A 19,846-nucleotide genomic window follows, 5' to 3' on the forward strand; every position below is an offset into this window, starting at 1 on the left:
TCATCATCCATCAAAATTAACATAGAGCACTTTGATCAAGACTACAATAAAACACTTTCTTGTAGAAACATATTTTTATCTGTGACAAGTATGAAGTGATAAGTAAGTAAGAATTCAGTTGCGCCCACAAGCTATCCACTCTCAGGGCTAACAACAACCATAACACTGAAGCAAAACCAGAAAGCAGAAAAGCAAGAGAGATAAAAGAAACAGAAAACCATCTCCACTACATTATCCATATCCCCAGTTCAGCTGCCTCCAGCCAGGATTGGTGGTACAGCACCCTGAAAGCAACACAAAGAGTTGGCTTTGCAGAAATGCAGGAAAACTAGTGCAGTTCTGACTCATGAATAGCAAGAAAAATACTTCAGGCTTGTTGCTCACATCAATCTCATCTTTTTTACATAGTTAATAGGAGCAATCCAACACTCCTCAAACCAAAATTTACATCCAAACAATACAAATGTTTAGAATTTCAGCCATCACCTTTAAAGCATCTGAAAAACCTACACTGCAGTTTTAAATTGTTTATAAGCCATAGGATGTTACAGTGCAATATTAGAACCAAATTTCATTGAAAGCACACTGGTTTCTCTCTGTATTTCATGTAATCAACTGAGTGACATTCTTCCAAATGGAGAAGAATCCGCATAATCATAAAAATTCTATAAAAATAGTTCTCTACAAAGAGTTAGATAGTTGAGAGAAGTGAAGGGACAAATGGATTCAAAGCCAAAATTCATGGTCAGCACAATCTTGCTGGAGCAGAAGGCAGAAATATTTGCATATTCATTTTCCTCCTCTCAGAGTATTATTAACAATGTTCTTCAGCCTCCTACATTGTCCTCAGTCATTTATTGGAAGGGGTTCAACTTTTCCTTCAATCCTAAAATTTGTTTCTGTTCAAAGACTACTTTTACATTGGCTTTTTTTTTTTTTGCTATTAATAAATAAAAAAAAATTAAAAAGAGAAACAAAAAGAAAAAAAAAATCTATACCTCAATTATGAAGTACTTTAAATGAACCAGCTGCTAAAGATATACTGGAAGTTTGTCCTGTTTCCATCCTGTTCTTCTCTCCATACTCCATAGATCTGGATTGAAAGAGGGGCTGATTTAAAGTCACCTCAGTCCATCTCCCCCAGTTTCACCAGGACTGACCTGGCAGACAGATCTCAGCTTTGTTTTTCACAACGTCTAACGTACATCACATACTTTAATGCATCAATAAGCCATTTGCTGACGGAGTTTTTTCTTTGGATTTTCTATATAGAAAACCTTTCAATCATACATTCCCACTTTCCAAATATTGCATAGCATTGACATAAAAACAACAAAAAAAGGAATATCTATTAAAAGAACAGCAAGTCTGAAGGAGACTTGATCACCAAAAGGCACACAAAACCCCAAGGTTTTGCATGGCTTTTCTCTCCTTCCAGGAGACAACTGTCTCCTCACTGGGGACATAATCATAAATTTCTTCTTTACTTGTATCCTGTACTGCATGCTATGAAGGTGGCAACTTTCCAATTCTTTCCTTGTTGCTTTACTTAAATCAAACAAACAAAAACAACTCACCTCAATTTGTTTAGTATGGGCAGATTTGCAAGTTTCCTGAAATAATTACTTCCTGGTGTCACAACAGTTGCTGCATGTAAACTACATACATTGCTCAGCTTGGGGAAAATTAATAAATAAAATACAAAAAATTATAAACCAATATGTCTACACACATTCCCTCTCCTTCAATTACTCTTGCAGATAAAATAGTGGCCATGAGCACTAGGCACAAACCCACTTTGTGCAAGGTGCCAAACAAGGACAACAAAATCGTAGTCAATGTCAAAATAATACATTAAAGCAAAGAGAGTGGCTACCTCTAATAACCAACCACCAAATAATTATTGTAAGAGTTGAAGGCATTGGCTCACCTCTCCTGACAAAAACCTACTTTTTATTGAAGTCAACAGAAATTTTTCCCATTTTACTGACTCCAGAATCCTATGCTGAATTCTTAAAATAGGATATTTGATTTCCAGAAGGCCAAGTTTCAGCTTTCTAAAAACCATTCATACCAAAGGAGAAAGCTGCTGATGTGCCACCTGTTTGTGCTGAACAAAAAGGGAAGCCAGACTCAGGCAGCCACTCACCTCCTGCCAGTGCGAGGCCGTGGCATTTATGATAAGGAAAACATTTATGGGCAAGCAAAAGAAAGGAAATTGTCCTGTACTACTTTATGTATTTTAACCAAAATATCAAAAAGGCTGACTTCTTAAGAATCTAAGCAATTTGAAACAGTAAATTAATTAGTAACCTTCCTCCTGTTTTCTACCCCTTTCCCCCAGTTCATCTCCATTTCTCATCTTGCACAGGTTGTTTTCAACAGTCTGATGATGATGTCAAGGCAAAACCAAATCAGATTACAGGATTACAGGATAGGAAAAACACCCCTCTTCCTTCCAGACAGAAGGAAAAGAGATGCTGACAAAAATAGTTTTGTGGTCTCAGCTGACAAGAAGGTGGTATTTTTCTCAGAAGTCAAGGTGTTCAAGTGCATATAACTGAAATACGAAAAGCTAGAAATTGGCACAAGGAAGCCCCAAAGCAACGAAAAGATGTTTTTTTATGTTTTCTCATTGTCTATTCAGTACCCAGAACCAAGAACCCAGAAATATTTTCCTGCATGAAAAAAGGGATCATTGCTGAAAGTGTGACAGTTATGGGAAACACTGTGCACTGGATGAGGTCTGAATATATAAAACCAAGAAAAAACTTCACACTAAAATAAAAAGCCTCTATCTACCTAAAGTCTGGAAAAAGTGAAAACTCCCATTCACAAAATTTCTACTCAAACAGCATAAGAATATCTGCAGTAATATTTCTAACTTTATTACTAATAGAATATTTATTTTAAAATTACTGCTATTAGGTAATTGAATTTTTCATATCCTAAAGGCACAATTTACTAGCAGCCTCTAGATGCATGCTGTGTTAGCTGCTAGAATAAATAGGGCAGTCACAGAGTCTCTAAGACACTGTTCCAGTTTTCCATTTACAATGTTAAACCTGTACTTACATACTAATCTAAGTTCCGTAAATAAAAGTTTCCTTTCATGGTTACGAGCCAAAAGTATTAATAATTTTTAACAACAGAACATTCAAATTTATTTTTAGAGAACTCAGCAGGCAAAATATTTCTAAACACTCAGTAGACAGGGAAGCTTCATCTCTAAAGTCACCCATACTTGCTTCACTTCAAGAATAAAGAGCATAAACATCTCAGAACTTTCTGTTACCTACTCTTTTTTAACCTTTTACAAATGAGTGTATCTGGGTATTGTTTGTCTAATGAGGCTGGGTCAACACTAGACTGCAAATCAGCAGAGATTGAAGAGATAAGGGGCTCTTTATTCAGACCATTGGGATTGAATTTGTAGCAGCCCAGACAACCATGCTAAATGAAAGTCATAAGGGCCATAAACCATCACAAGCTCGGGACAGTAATCCTCAGATGTCCTCTGTATGTTGTATACATCCATTTCTGCAGGCTCAGTTTTAGACATGGTGCGAGACCCTGCTCCCCCAGGGGCCAAGAATATTTATTCTGAAAAAAAACCCCAAACACATCTCATCCTAAATCTTCAATTTTACTGTCCAGAATCCCCACTTCAGTCGAAGTCAGTAGCATCTACAGCTACCAGAAATCTGGGTTATAAAGCTGTGTATCCAAATTAGAGACCTTGTTAATATGGCTAGCAGTCTACCAAATCAATGACAGACAAGACACTGACAGAAAAAAATCATCTTCTATCTTGAGACATCATCTCCCATCCCCTATGCTGATACCAGAACTTCCCTAATCCTGGTTGAGAAATATTATGCTTGAGATAAAACTAGAAGTGAAATAGAGTAAAATAATGATTTTAAAACAAAAATATTTAAATTCAGATCTACTATATAGATTAATGTTAGAAATTAATTACACTGCTCTCACTATATTAGAAAGAGTGGCAGACGTGTGCCAGTTAAAGGCACTTCAGGTTTACCCATCCTATCAAAGTGCCAAATGCCACACAAGAGAAATATGTCCCTCATTACCTGCCCCTCTTCATGCAGGAATGGAAAGCAGACTTCATAATATCTGAATAAAGACAAAAAGCCACTCTGAGAAGTTTCTCAGAGGTTCATTTACAGGTATATTACACCTTAAAAGATCATAAAACTGCTGTGGAGAAGACAGAAGTTGCTTTAGTAGTAAGGTGCTTTTACAGCTTAGAGTTATATTAGCTGAGGTCAGTGGTCCTTATGGCAAACTCGAGTTGTAAAATTATTTCATCCTGTCTTCATTTTTCTCAAAAAAACTATACTAGGACTAAAATAGGAGTGGAATTCCATTACTGCCTGCAAAAAGTCCAGCAGTTAACTCTGGCTTATCTATAAACTTGTTTTGTGTTCTGTGGGCCACCATCTCACCCTCAAGCAAGTGAGGGATTGCCAGAAAACAGCTTACTGAAAAAGTAAAAATGTACTTCTGGCGCGCAACAGTGAAGAAGTAATAATCTCTGTTAGGATGCCAGTTGCATTAAAGGCACAGAGAAAACAAACACAACTTGCCTTGAAGAGCTTCTCAAGGTAATATGAACTTCAGTCCAGTAAGCCAAAGATCTCACCACCCACAGGCACAGCAGAGGTGTCTGCTAAAGAACTGATTTAATAGGAAAAACTGAGAGAAAATTCAGTGTCCAAACATCACTTAACTCGCCTCAAATTTTCACTCTTTCATGTTTTCTGCAGTCAGATCTTCTTAAATCACTGTAACTTGTACACAAGGTTCAACCAAAGAAAACCAAGCTGAAATTAAACCACTTTTTTATCACACTACAGCACTTCCCCCACCCTGGGTAAAAGGCCACTTTAAAAAACAGCCTGAAAATGTCAATATATCAGGCACAATTTTAATGGCAATAAATACTTTTATGACATCAAAAGGTCTCAGATCCAAATTAGATAAACTGATGCAAAATATGTTTTTAAAGGAATAAAAACATGCCAGTAACAGTAAGACACAAGTATGACCAGCACAAATTCATGCCCAGCAAATCCTGCCAGCAAGAACTGCAGCAGAATCTGATGCTGCAATCTCAAAAAATATACTTTCCCTTGCTCCAAGGGAGAGTTCTTCCTACCAATTCAGTTTCCAAATAGCCGTGTTAGATTGCCTCCTTCACTGAGTTTACAAATAGGATGTAAAAATGAATGCAGGTGTAATTACAGAGTTTGATTTGTTGGCTCGCTCTTCTCTTCTTCCCACGGAGGTGCCAAAGGGCAGATGAAGTGTGGGCAAGGGCCAGGCAAAAGTCTGGCTGCAGAGAAGCCGTTCTGGCATGCAGTCCCTGGAGCAGGAAAAACGCTGAGGAGACAGGAGTATGAGCTCCGAGCTGGCCACTAAGAAGCCCCGGAGGTATGCAGGACACCTGAGGAAGTGGTACAAAGGCAATTTATGAGCCATTCCCAAAAGGCAGTCTTTAGTCTCCTGGGAAACTAATGGTGCCCAGGTGTTTCAGCCAGATCTTAACTGCTCTGGGAGACTTAACACCCAGTTATGCTAACCCAAACCTCCTCAAACAGAATTCATGTGGGCTTAAGGAGGTACCTGTTGGGTGTCTAAGTGAATACAAGATAGGCTAAACTTGTCTGAAAGCTGTTCTTGGAGTGTTTTGTGATTGGCAGGTTTTCTACAAATTTATCTACCCTGCCAGTTTATCAACATCATTGTCATATAGAAATAAAGGGGTATGGCTTGTTTCCTCAAACACTTCATGTGTTATAAATGCAATAATAAAATTATTTGTAGTGATCCAGAATTATTGAGAATGATTGGTACTACACTGATAATCGATGCTTTTAACTCTGGCAGCTGTGACATTCATTCCCTGCCGCTGGAGACAGCAGAACTATGGAGAGCAGTGACTCAGGACCTCTTGTTTGCAGGTGGTGCATATGCAAAGAGCCTGCCATGAATCTGAAAAGGCATCTGAAAAGAAGCACGTTTCAGCCACCCGGATGGTGAAATGCGCTGTGTTTGAGCACAGCTGATAAGGTGCTATTCAGCTGCTGTTAGGCTGGCTAAGTAAGCTCTGCTTTGCATGGCGATCTCTGATAATGAGGTCCCAACCCGTAGGTCAGAATTCCAGCCCGACCTGCAAGGATGAGAGAGAATTTACAATTTCACTAATGTAAGAGGAAAGAATACAAAATTGATACAAAAGTATTTTCATGTTCAGGGCCCACTGCTAACAACCCTCTGTACGTGTCCAGGGCACTTATACATACTGAGATAAATTCATCCCTGGTGAAAAGTATTAATTTCAATAGTTATACTAGGCATGAATTTGAGTCACTGTGTCCTTTTAAAATGAGCCTGTTGGGATTACAGGACTGCAGATATAAGAGTTAGCAAGATGAAGGCCACTGCTGGATCACAATTACAACTGAGAAAAACAAATGTACTAATTAGCTGCCAGTCAAACATATGAAAATTAATAGCAATTTTAAGTATCAGCTATTTGTAACAGCATGCTTATACTTGGACCTCAGATACCTTAAACAATCTGGAAGCTGAGCAGAATGATTACTCTAAAAAGGATAAAAAGCCCATGTGGATAATAGTTGTTAGGAGACAGTTATGTTTTAAGCAGATGGTAAAAACTGTCAGTTTGAGGCAAAATATAGATCTCCCTTCTGTTGAATAATTAATGGAAAAACTCCTTCCCCATTATAGCCATTGTAACTGTGTGACTGAATAGTCTCCATTTAATCAGGCCTTGTGTATGAGCTCAAGTCACCTCTTACAATGAAATTTTTTTCCAGGGCTGGTTTCCATTGCACTCTCTCCTTCTCCTGAACCTCTTCCACAGGACAGATTCTGTTGTGCCTAATCAAGCAGAGCTTCCAGTGACAGTAATCAAGGCAGTTTGATTTAGCAGTGCAGCCTCCCTTTATTAGAGAAATCCTGACTCCACTGAAGGCGGTTGGAGCCTTGACATTGACTTGAGCCATGCAGACATATCATATGCTGAGTTCTCTCTCTTCAGCGAATTGTACCCTTCTGCTGGTTAACATCAGGACAAATGGTAATTTTCTCAGGAAGAATTCTATTTTCAAGTATTTGAATATATTCACTGGAAATGTTCAAATAGACCCAAACTAAAAAAATAGATAATGCCACCAGTTCTAATTGCAGGGATAGTACCCTAATATTTAGAACTTCTTACCAGACCAGTTGCCATTATGTTCTTGTGTGTGCCTCATAACAGAAGGAGGATCTGGGAGCCTAGGAAGAGAGAAAAGAAATAGAAAGTGAGGTAAAAAAGGGATAAAGAATGAGTAGAAAAGGAAGTGATCAGAGAGGGACACAAGAGATTATGCCTTAATAAGCTGAAAGATACTAAGGTGGACAAAGTAGTGGGGCAGGTCATGAAAGGGTATTTGAAACCAGTAGGTCAATGCCTGACTGCAGAGCCAGCCCAAGCAGAGCATGAGCAGAGGGGAAAGCAGCTGCTTCACACTTTCTCTTGATGAATGCATTTAGATACAGTACTTGTCACCAAGTACTGGGTTTGTGCAAGCCCAGCACTAATAGGAACTCAAAGCAGTTGTCAAATTCTGTATGTACTTGGAGATTTAAGACCCAAAAGTTACCTCTGTCTCCACAGGCAGGGAAAGCAAGCCCTCAGAACCACATGCTGCAGACCGAGCAGGGAACTGCCAGCTCAGCAGAGCCTCTGTAATACCTTTAACCTGGACCTCTGGCTCCCCACTGCTGCCAGGGCTCACATCGCTGTCAACTACAGTCCTCAGGATCTCAGGGAATCCGGATGTTTTCTGGAAAAAATGAAACTGATGATGGATGAGGATGGAGTGGTGTGGACTGCTTGCATTTCTTCACCACATGGAGATCACAACTAAGGAGTGTTTCAGTGCAAAGTTATTGTTTTTAAAAAACAGGACATTATTGACTTTCCTCACCAGTAAGGGGTGGGTGTGGTAGCTGGAGGGAAGGAACCATTTACAGTGCAAAAATGGAGAAGAAGGCAAGAGCCACAATTGCTCACTTCTGGTGAGTTTGTTGGACGCCCTGAACTTGGTGATGTAGCCCAGGAGACTACTCTGAGCTCATGCTCTTGCTGCATTAAACGTTTGTAACTAGAGCAAGAGAAGTTAATTCACTCACGTTCACGCAGGGTGGGCAGATGGAAACCAGACCTTTTTCTCCTCTCTCTGCCGTCTCTCAGCTCTGGGGCAAGACCCCAGAGTCCCTGGGGCATTGCTGCCGCAGAGGAACAGCCAATTCACCAGAGCTCACCAGCAGAACCATGCCCATCACTGGTTTATGGCAATAAACACTGGTCGGTGAGATGAAGCTTCCATGTTCCCTCTTACACTCACCTTAGCTTCTGCAATTAATGACAAAACATGATTTCACATCAATGGGCATTTCTTTCAGTCAGCCCATGCATGCAAATGCCCTTCACCACAGCAGAAATGGAATACAGAAATACAAGCATTGAACACACTAAATTTTTAGTATGGCTGTCTGAGTAGTGTAAACAGCTCCTCGTGTTAGCTCCTGTGATCCAGATCCTGCCTGAAATTAAATCTTAAATCTCCTCTTGGAAATTGCATGCTAGCAGATTTCTTTGTATAATACTCACAGCTTGCCTTCAAACGTGTACTGCATAAATAGCTCAGGGAAAGGAAACAAACTCAAAGTCACACTTGTAAATTATTTGATCATGCTATTCAGTATTTGCCAAATCCCCTCATTTTTCTACAGAAAAAAATAAAAAGAGGTTTCCTAATGCCCTACAATCACAGCAAATTCTTTCAAGAGAAATCCCAAACCTGACAACCTGCAGCCCCTTGCAAGACACAGCCAGGCAAACAAAAGACATCTGAAAGAGATGATTCTGAAGAATGCTGCCGTAAACTAGCTGTATCAGTCTTGCAGAAACACTGAGCTATTTCTTACAGGCTGTTTGCCTTTAACTTTCCAACAAGGAATAGCATCTAATGTAATGCAGCTGCAAGTTTACAGAAGTAAGACTAATTTTTAAATGACAATGTTTCTAAGCATCAGGTTTTCCTAGGCAGGATGTCTGCTGCACCTTGCCTGGAGGCTCTTGCACCATTCCTGGGATGGGCAGGGCCAGCCAGGTCCTACGTCCCAGGAATAAACAAACTTGCTGGATACAAGGTCTAGCCAAGTTTTGCTCCAGCCCAAGCTGTAGAGGCTGGAGTAACACTGAGAGCTAACCTGGTCCCTCTGCACTGCACTTCGTGTATGATTCTCCAATAATCCTGGATTTTATCACGCAAGCTCACAGCAAGGCTTCTTTGTCTTTACAGGCCTGTCAGAGGAAAGAGCTTTGCTTATGAAATGAAATTCATGTTGAAAATAAAGGTTATTTGGATCCTCGCTGTGACCACAGTTCACTACTAAGAACACTATTAGTATGAGATCCTCAGTGACGTGAGCATTGTCTTGAAGGCAATCAGTGTTCACTGATCAGGGATCTCACTTTAGCAGCATTGACCTTGAGTTCTAAGCACAATGGGTGACAACAACCAGGAAAGAGGAAAGAGCAAGGACCAGCCCAGGATTTCTCAAAAACCAAAAGGCACGGAAACCTCTGAAAATGGCAATGGAGGAAGAAGCATTTGAAATGTCACACAAGTGTATGCAATCCAATAAAATTGCCATTTGGTTAGTCAAAAACTAAAATAATTATTTTAACAAAGAGGAAATAAATCAAATTTGAAAATATTTAAATGCAAAGCCAGGCAAAGAGCTCAGAGATAAGGATTTGTCCATCATCTGTTTGGGCACAAACAGCTTTTACTGGTGTGTGACAGCACTCTTCCTCAGCTGAATTTGCATTGGAGCCAGGGCTGGTTTTGTCCTTTTGCACTTCAACCGATTGCCTCTTTGACACATGATCTGCCTGAAGAGTGAGTGATGACCTATTTCCAACCTCTGCTTATTGTGTACATTCGGTACATTTCTGGCATTTTTCAGCCCTGCCAAGTATAATGTTGGGTGTGAAATGGGGATCGCTTTCCCTTTTCTTGGTGCTGTCTCCAGCTCTAAAGGCCCTTTAATTCGGTAGGAACAACAATAACAAACTCAGGTAACAACTTCCAACCAAATGTTGCAGACGACAACAACAAGCTCCACATGCAACTTTCAGCTACAGTGCCAGAGATTGCTGAATGCAACTACAGCTAAAAGCTGTCCTTTCTCCATGTTGAACACACATTGTTTTAAAGAACTGTTTGAAAAGACAAGTGGGGCTTTTTTGTCCTCTCTTGTTATGAAAGTTATTTAATGTTTCAAAGCAGGAGCTACAGATTCTCAGGCTATTTGATTCCTGCCCCGACTGACCATAAAAGCGCATCCTCTGGTACTGCTGGACACCTGACAGGCTGCCGAGGCAGAACAGGTGTATGCAGCCTCCACACAAGCACAGACAGCTACAGACACACACAGCAGCAGAGAATCAGCTGCTTTGATAAAGGAGTGCTTCAAACACTAGGAATTTATGGAGATAATTACTTTTACTATCACTGTGAGCATTTCTGGATATTTAAATTAGGCTACAGATGAAGTTAAAGGAAGAGCTTCTTGGAAGATACCAGCTCTTACTCCTGTTAATTACCATCAGAAACTGTAAGAACAAGGGGCTGCAGGTGTGACTACAAAGGAAATGAATGTTACGTTTGTATATTTTCCACAGAGAAATAACCTAGGAGCCTGCAGTAAACAGAGGGGGCATGATGCTCTTTTTAAAGATAATGTGATTAATTTTTTAGCTAAAATTCTTCCCAGGCCCTACTCTATTATGACAGATGAGCATATAAACATGCAATTTATCATTTCATACTGCACTTCTTTCCTTATACTGACTCACACCTGATCATGTTTACAAACAGATGTTATACTTTGATTCTCTTTTGGTCCATGTAGGTGATGAAGAAGTGACAGCTTGGGAATGTGTTTACTAAGCAATGTGAAACATCTGCTTCTTTCAACAGACACTGCATGCTTTACCTATTCACTGGACACACAAGTTTATATCCAGTTCACAGTTACACCCACCAAGCTATTACAACTACTAATCCAATTATGGTATAAACCTTAGTGCAGGGATGGAGCAGTTTCCTTAACCACCAAGGTATTGGGTGTCTGTAATACCCCATATGTTTAATGTCCCTGGAACACGTTTGCATGTCCCACCATCGCAGCCAGCAGACCCCTGGATAGTGAGGACTGTAACAGAAAAGTCCACCATAGAAATACCACTCATCCATTTCTCGTCCCCAGAAGAAGCCCTGTGCCTGGACAAATGGCTGAGGCAGCCCCTGCCCTTGCCAAGAGTGTGAAGCTGGCACACAGCACGGGTCCATGCAGCACACAGTAGGACAAGGTGACAGCACAGCTCTACTGCTGAGCAGGTTTGCATGGCTATGCTGCTTCCCACACACCTCCTGGCAGGGCTCAGGGCCAGCCAGGGCAGCCCTGCACCTTGGAATAAGCTCCTGTTACCTTACAGGCATTCAAATTGCTGTCATGCTCCTGGTGCCATTCTAATGAGTGGTTACACGACAATACCTGCCTGTGGTCTGGCTTGACTCTTTAGAAAACAAACAAAAAAACCCCCACAAACCCCCCACGTTTTTTCTTACATTAAGTCTGACAAATAGAAAGCTAGGATTAGTGGGCCTCTAGAGTTTGAGAGTAGGTAAACAAAAGCAACCAAGCAAGAAGTAGCACGGTATACAGCTAATAAAAAAGACAAGCTAAAAGCACACATACTAATGATTTCTGACAGTAAAGAAACCTTTCTTTTTATTCATGAAATAACCCGAATTTAAACTACTTAGGGAAGTGACCATCTTCTAATAGCCAGATTGCATATTTAGGACTTAAAACAGACTGAAAGTGAAAATTTTGCTAAAATCATTGGGGAATTTAAATCCTTGTTTAATTCACGCTGCATAAGCTGCCAGGAATAATTAATAAGGCTAAATTTAACTGCTCTGGCAGTATTTTCCTTTCAGACACAGATCGTTTTGGCCACAGCCCAGGCAATCTAAAGCAGGCCCATCTTTCCCATGGTACCAGGGAAGACCAGAGCTGGAGGAGATGATATTCTGAGGACCTGCAACCATTTTGTGTTCAATGGCACTGAAAACAACTCCTCTGCTATAAGGGACTGTTTCAGGCTGAAAACACTTTTCAGTGTGGCTGCAAACCGGTGAAACCAGATGCAACCAAACAGGCAGGTTTCCCATTCTTGCCTGTGCTTTGGTGTGTAAGCTCTCATTGAACTAACATGTTCAGCTCAGGAAGGAAAGCAAACCCAGACACGGCACAGGCAAGCGATGGAGGGTAAGTGCTGCATGGGGTGTGAGGGAATTTGGTTTTGTGAGATGTAAAAAGGCGAGTGACCTTTGCAGCCCAGTAAAGGTTGGTTTCCCTCAATTTCCTGCTTCTTCCAGCCATGCAGGGGAAAGAGAAGAAGAAACAAGTATAAACTTGTTATCCCCCTAATTTAATTTTAGTGTCCTCCTCCCCCCAATGCTTTTCCTGTGAGAAGTTCAGGCATCTGGAATAATACTGGTGCATTAAGAAATGAGAAACAAATTGCTGAAGGGCACTGGGATCCAAGCAGTCTAACCCAGTGCCTTCTGCAGGTAAAAACAGCTGCCCCTAAGAAAATCTACCCCAGATGCTGCCTTCAATTCTCGAGGTGCAAGGCCTAAATTTGAAGGCAAATCAGGCTCCCAGCAGAACATGATCAGGGCAATCCAAATGTTTCAGCAGCAGCTTCAGCACAGCAGCAACTCAGAAAATCTCAGCTCCAGCAGCAACTTGGAGGTGAAAACCAATCTGCCAGTCATGGCAGCAGGACCTAACCTGGGTGTTAACTCACTGACTCTTTTCATGTTCTCCAGCAGGAAAACATGAATCCAAAGCTCATCCCTGTTAGATGGCAACCACCAGATCTGGCCCATGTACAACCTCAGCTTCTTCTTTCTCTACCATGTAATTAAAGAGAAATAAAAGAATGACCCATAAAAGCCAATTGAGTGGCAGTTGACAAATAACTGTATTCTCATTAACTACCACACTGTTTATCTGTGGGAAAGAGCACCAGGAGGTTTTACTGTGTTGTTTTAACACCAAAATAGTGCAAAGCTCATATTGGATAATGCACGCAACTGTTCTTGAAGGTACAGTGAAGAAAAGAAGTACTTGTAGCAAAGACTGTCTTGCACGAGGTAAGAAAATTTATATTTTGATCCACAGTGGGAGTAGAAAATGCTGCAGACATAAAAGTAGCTGTCCAAGCACCAAGGGAGCAACCATAGCACAGCAAGATCTCTAAATTATTTTAGCAGTCCATATAAGAAATGTTTTAAAATACAGACAGAACAAACCATCCCTACTCAAAGAGAAAATTTGTTTTTGTGGTTAAGATGAAACTGGAAATTCAAAACACATGTTAATTCCTAGTCTGCATGACATGGGAGTAATTTGATTCTCTGTGTCTCAGTTCCTCACCTATAAAATAAAGCTAAAAATATTACCTTTTCTTTTTAAAGTTCCTTCCTTTCAGATTATCAGCTCATAGAACAGGCATTACATCTTATTTTGTATTAGGTACAGCATTCAGAATAAAGCTAGTACAGTCTCAGATGGGCAAGCCTATACTAAAAACTTAAATCTATATGGTAAGATTTTAATTTTAATCTAATTCCATGTCTGGTCCTGTCTTATTTGGGATGAACTGACTTAAAGGAAAGACAGTAATAGCATCACACCTATGTTTCACACACTGTAATAACCCTTGGAAGAAAAACATACCAAAGAAAGTGAAACAGAGCTGAAATATGACTGTAAACCTTGCACTGACGACAATGGCTTCAGCTCACCTGTATATGCTGGGATTGTGGAGCTGAGCCTTTTACTTACAGTTGCTCCATCACTGGCTGCCACTGCCATTGCATTCTCTCACTCAGCACACTGCTGCTGTCTCCTCCCCCGCTTCTCACTCCTCACATCTGCACCACCATTCGAACCCAACCTGAGGGAGCTGGAGTGTGGGGTGGGGGCATGAAGCAGGGGCTGTGGAGGACAGGAAAGAAGAGCAGCGCTGCACATCCCCCAGCAGAAGCATTGCTTCCTGCCTGCTTCCATGCAGGAGCACAGGCTTTTATGGGGGTTACTCTGGTCCACTCTTTGCATCCTGCCAGTGCAGACACACCTCCTGAGCAGAGGATGTTTGACCCCTTTGAGCTGTTCCTCTAAACCCTGTAGCCTACAAACCCTCAGTCCTCCTCCACACCTGGGAATCAGCTCTCAGCCCATAAATCTGGGGGTTCCACATGCTGCACATTACTTTGCATGCTTCCGGCCAAGATCCTGTCAAACCAGCACAATCTCTCCAAGCACTACTGCCTGGCCTGAGGCAGCCACTCTCAGCTCCATGGGCAGCTCCCTGCACTTCCCCTGCCCCACAAGAGCACTCATCCCTCACCACCAAGCCAGCACCACTGCCTGTAGACTGTTCCTGCCCTGCACAAACCAGCTGGCCAAGTTCCCTCTGGGCACAGTTCCCTCCCAGTCCATTTCCCCCCATCCATGCTCAACCACACCCCATGTCCTCTTCAGACACATTTTTATTCTTCAGGCAAATGTAGGCAAAACCTCTGCCTGCCACAGCCTCTTCCCATCTCTCCGGGTGGGCTCTCAGTTGTTCTCTCTTGGGAGGAACACCTGGCTCCACTCTAGCAGATATTGCTAGCTAGCCTTGGATTTACTGGGGTTGCCTATGGCAGCCTATGCCATGTCATTGCCAGGGTTTTTGCTTCCCTACAAAACAGTCACTCCTCATAGGCCAAGCTCAAGCAGGCTTCTCTGAGTGCATGTGATGGTTCCCATTCTCACACGGGTTAGTAGAAAGACTGCTGGTGTTTCCACATCATTTGCAATAGCTGACTCCCAAATGAGCCTGGCATCTTGAGCTGTTAAATTCCCCATCAGCGACTTCTAGGGACAGTCCTCCTTCAAATGATTTGTCTGTTCAGAGCCCTAAGCTGGATCTCAAACCCATGTTTCATATTCAAAGTAGGCTAATCAGTGAATTCATAAAAAGAACTGTGGAGGCCTGGATGGCTGGCAGTACATACCGAATAATAATTTGAACAAACACTGCCTGCCTGTGATGATAAAGGACGATTGCACAGCACAGGCAAACACATCCCAAATAGACTGCACTGCAATCTGTCTCCATATAGCCCCATGAGTCATGCTGGGTTGGAAAATACTTTATAAATGCTAGTAATGGCAAGCAATAATTTTAATTAGATACGGCCTAATTAAAAAAGAATAGAGGCTTTTATAGTTCATTCTTCCCCAGTGTGTACTAGGGATCCCCACTGGTTGGCAAACAGGAAAAATGTTTGTATTATTTAATAAGCACAGTGTTATCAGCAGAGCTTTAATGTAGGATTTAATGCATATGCTCTGCCTCACCAGAGTGAACGCTGATTGGCCAGCGTGCAGCCTGGATGGAGGAAGGTCACAGGCATTTCACATCTCCAAACGAAATCTCAAAATGTGTCAAAACATGAAGTACACACAACGAACTGGCTGAACCTCCTGGGTGTTTATTAAGCTGTATGTGAGTGTTAGGCAGATTCACTGAGAACAAAAATTGGCCTAAAGCTGCAAAGAAACACCTCCAGTTGATCAGCTTCTCTGCACGTGTTGAGTAATGATGAGAGAGAAGTGATACCAGTGCCTTCATGGCAGCCCTGTGCCTGCCCCCACCTCAACCTCTGAAGAGGACCAGGCATTCCTGGCTGCTCAGAGCTGGTGAGCACTGCCATACCAGCCCTCAGCTCTCAGCCCTCCACTGCTGAGATGGGAACAGCCACGGAAAGCAGAAATCCAGTGCTCCCGTGACCCAACCTACCAGCAGTGTGCATTCCTCTCTCATTTTCCATGTTGTTGTGTAATGCTTCCACTCTTCTGGGAGAGGAAGCAAAAAGACCACAAGAAAAAGCACTTCCTGCAGTATTTCTGAGCTAGTCAAATCCAGGAAATAATGGAAACTACAGTGATGCATGGGCTGTTGAGTTTCTCATGTTCTTTTGCATTTCTGTTATTTTCTGTGCTTTTCACAGGAATATTTGAAGCCATAAGGAAGATAAGCCTGCATATATGTACGTGATAGCATTAAAGTAGTAACTTCTCCCTGCATATATTTAAAATAACAGAAACCTTTAATGAGTGATGACTGTGCATTGTGCTCACTGCATTGCCACAGCCAGACTGCTCAGCCTGCATTACCCTGGATCCCAGGGATGCTACAGACTAATTGAAGATCACTATTCCTGCTCAGAGGATCCCAGTGAGCCTTGTCTCACAGACCAGCCCAATAAGCTGAAGATCTGCAGTGTCTCCCTGAGAACCTGCTGCTTTGCTACAACCCAGGGACCTGTATGAGTTCAAACCACCCTCCAGATTACCTACTCTTGCATGTGAGAGGGCTAGGGGCTCCCCAGGGCCAGGACCAGAGGCCAGGCTCAGGTGTGGCAGGCTGCCTTGGGGCTGCCTGACTCTGGTGTCAGTATTTCTGCTGAGAGCAAGTGCTGCTTTCAGCCATCCTGTATTGATTTGCTTCACCCAAGGTCACCTTAGAAGATGATTTATATTAAGAAAATCAATTTTTAAAAAAGTCATCGCTGAAAGCAATGCTTGATTTCCAAATTCAGAGCACAGCTGGGCATGCATGTGAATTACCCAATTCTTATTAAAGGCAGAAGGAAATCTGCCCACTCCATAGCTTTACACTGGAAACATGCATAGTGAAATTTCTATCACTATCTCACTATCATAACTCCAAAACACTTAAATGCAAAAGACTGCTTCCTTATTTTGGCTTTTCCCAACCCCTCCTGAAGTTGCTAGCAGCATCTACTTTGCCCTGGAAAGGAAAAAGGGGTTTTGAAATGGAGTTTCTTCCAAGTATTTTGCCCCAGTTTCATCATTTCCTTCCTCAGCGAAACATGCATATTCACCTCCTTTTTATTAACAGAGAATCAGATGATACTTAGTCATCTGTTACTCAAGGCTCTGCACAGATGTCGTGCAATGTGCACAGTAACTCAGCAGTGTAATGTCAGAATATTTCCCTGCTTCCAAGTTCATTCATGTTTTTCTCCTAATGGACAGCTAGATGCTATATACACATTCATGTTCTGCATCACTACCTATGGAGGTCTCAAAAACCTTTCACCAAATTCTTTTCAGCTCTTCAGTTCTTTTACCCTCTTCACAGAGGGTAACTCTGTGATCTCTGTGAGGACCCCCTTGAGTGCCAGAGTCACAGAGGTGAATCCTCACACCATCCAGGACACTGAACTGGCTGCTGCCATGGCTCACTCCCGCCTGCAGGCAGGGTGCATGCAAACCAAAACAAAAATGTCGCAGGAAGAGGTAAAACTGGAAGAGAGCTTAGCAGGGCAGGGGCCCCGGCTTGCTGTGGCCTGCCTGCAGCTGCATTAGACAACCAGGGCAAGTTTCCAAGGAGGGTGTAAATAGTGGGACGATGGTTAAGGCATCTTGACATGGCATTTTCTTCTCCTCACACCATAAAGCAATAGCTGAAGGACCTGGGTAGAGGAGTGAGAACTGGGCCATGAGCAGAAGAGGGGTGACATTCCTGTAAACCCCATGTTCAGCACTCTCCTAAAGTGCCTGAAGGAACTGATTTATACACAGAGATTTTTCTCAAACCCTGTTTAGGAAATGTGTCCTCTCAGCCAGAGCCTGCCAGCCAGGGCTGTAGTTATATCAGCTTGCTGCATGCTCAACTTCCCTCAGACTGAGACCGGTGCTTTGCCAGCATGGGGTCACCAGCTGGTCAGGCTGCTCTGCCTCACAGGTGTCTGTAGGACACTCTGCTGGGGATCTACAGGCTCCACCTGTATTTTCACTACAGGAGAACCCAAGCAGCACAGCATTTGTACAAATGCAGCCTGGTTCTGACAGCCAAGGGTCTGCGCAGCCTATCTGTGCATCCACACTTGAACAGGATAAGGCTAAGTTTACCATGTTATATGACTATTCCAAGCATTTCCCTCCATGACTTGATCTGACATCAATGTCTCCTTACAGGGCTGTGAATCACCAGCCTCTTCCCTCCTTTACTCTCTCACCTCACTCCACCTCTCCAGGCAATCACATAACTCCTTGCTCTTGCTCCAGTTTGCCAAACTGCCCGTATGTTTGTAGGCAGGACACACCGTGCTCATCTCCTGTCACAAAGGGAGTAGCAGTTGCAAGAGCAATCAACTTTCTAGTCAACCTGCACAGCTCCTCTGACCCACCACAGCGACCTTCAAAGTCTGAACTATCATCCTAAAAAAATACTGTATTCTTAAAATAGTTTAAAATGTATTTACACCTCAAAATGACACTTAAATAATACATTAGTCTGTGATAGCTACTAATTTTTTGAAGTCTTCGCTAATGTACATATTTATGCACATAAAAATGTAATTATATGCTTTATATAGTCATTTATCCTCTTTTTAGTCCACCATGATGAGCTGCCAGGGTGCTGTCAGCACCGCAAAGAGCTGACGGCACGCAATGCCTGCGAGCTGCATCCAAGCACTTACAGAATGCACGTGTCAAGTGCTGCACATTTCCTGGTGTCAGCACCATTTGCTCAACACATGACAAACAAAAGGATGGGTTTAGGCTTTCCTGCTGATCTTTTTTTCCCAGAGAATGGAGGTGTCTGTTCCTGAACCTATTAAGTGAAGTGCAGGTGAAATGTTAAGATTACTGATGTAAACCAAAGTTGTTACTGCAAATCTAAAGAATGATACCTTCATAATTACACGAGTATAATAAATGGTTCTCTGAGTCATCTGTAATTGGCAAGCATCGCTGAGATGCTTCTACCAACACAGCTGGGCCTGGAGCAAACATTTATTAAAGCTCCTTAATTTGGGCTACTTAGCCATCCTTACTGAGGCTGAGTGTTCCTGCACTTTGTTAAAGCCAGTGAGATGAGCTATACACACCAGCTGAAGGAGAGATGGAAGATTATGAATTCCCACCCTTGCAATAATAATCAGACAAATATGTCTCCACTCTCATTTGGTATCACAGTAAGTTTGGCAACTAATTGCCATGGGTATTCAGTGTCTTATGAGCTTCCTCATCACGAAAGTCTCCTTTGGCCTTCAGCTTTGAATTTTGTATTAAACAGTCCTCACTGGCCCAAGATGTGTTATAGGAATTTTCTGGTGCCATTAGTATCTAAGTATTTTCACTTTATATTTTCAGCCATCTGTGAGCAGACTAATAGAGCAGTATCAACAGGTTCTTCTGTCTTGGTGACTGGATTACATAAATTCAATTACACAGTCCAGAGAATTTTTTCTTAAGCATTTGCTTTACATCCCCATTCTGTGCATTTTATGTCCTTACCTGTAGGACAATGCTCTGTACTAACTTCGTGTTTTGGTTTTTCCTTCACACATTTAAATAATTAATTTTAAAAATGTATGCAGACATCAGGATCAATCTGCCTCTAATTGAAAATGACAATGTGGCAGTTCACAAATTATGCCATTTTAAAACTATGTAATTATGTAATGGGTGGTGGGGAGAAATAAGATACATCCATATATTAAAATACAAATGCAGGGTAGCATTTCCTACTCTCTTTTACATTTGATGAGGTTAACCTTTCTTTTTT

The 19,846-nt window shown here is 41.9% G+C and overlaps 1 long non-coding RNA gene across 1 annotated transcript in view; it reads right to left on the reverse strand.

Annotated features, from left to right (window-relative positions):
• Positions 1–4,932: 4,932 nt before the first annotated feature.
• Positions 4,933–19,846, reverse strand: part of LOC146434001 (uncharacterized) — a 32,826-nt gene continuing 17,912 nt past the window's right edge. Inside the window, exons 2-4 of the long non-coding RNA XR_014853624.1 lie at positions 7,701–7,883; positions 7,274–7,332; positions 4,933–6,199 (exon numbers count right to left, since the gene is read on the reverse strand). This is a non-coding gene — a long non-coding RNA (uncharacterized LOC146434001). The remainder of the gene's footprint in view (positions 6,200–7,273; positions 7,333–7,700; positions 7,884–19,846) is intronic.

This window comes from Lichenostomus cassidix, chromosome 8 (assembly GCF_008360975.1).
Source record: "Lichenostomus cassidix isolate B80296 chromosome 8, HeHo_3.0, whole genome shotgun sequence".
Taxonomy (NCBI): domain Eukaryota; kingdom Metazoa; phylum Chordata; class Aves; order Passeriformes; family Meliphagidae; genus Lichenostomus; species Lichenostomus cassidix.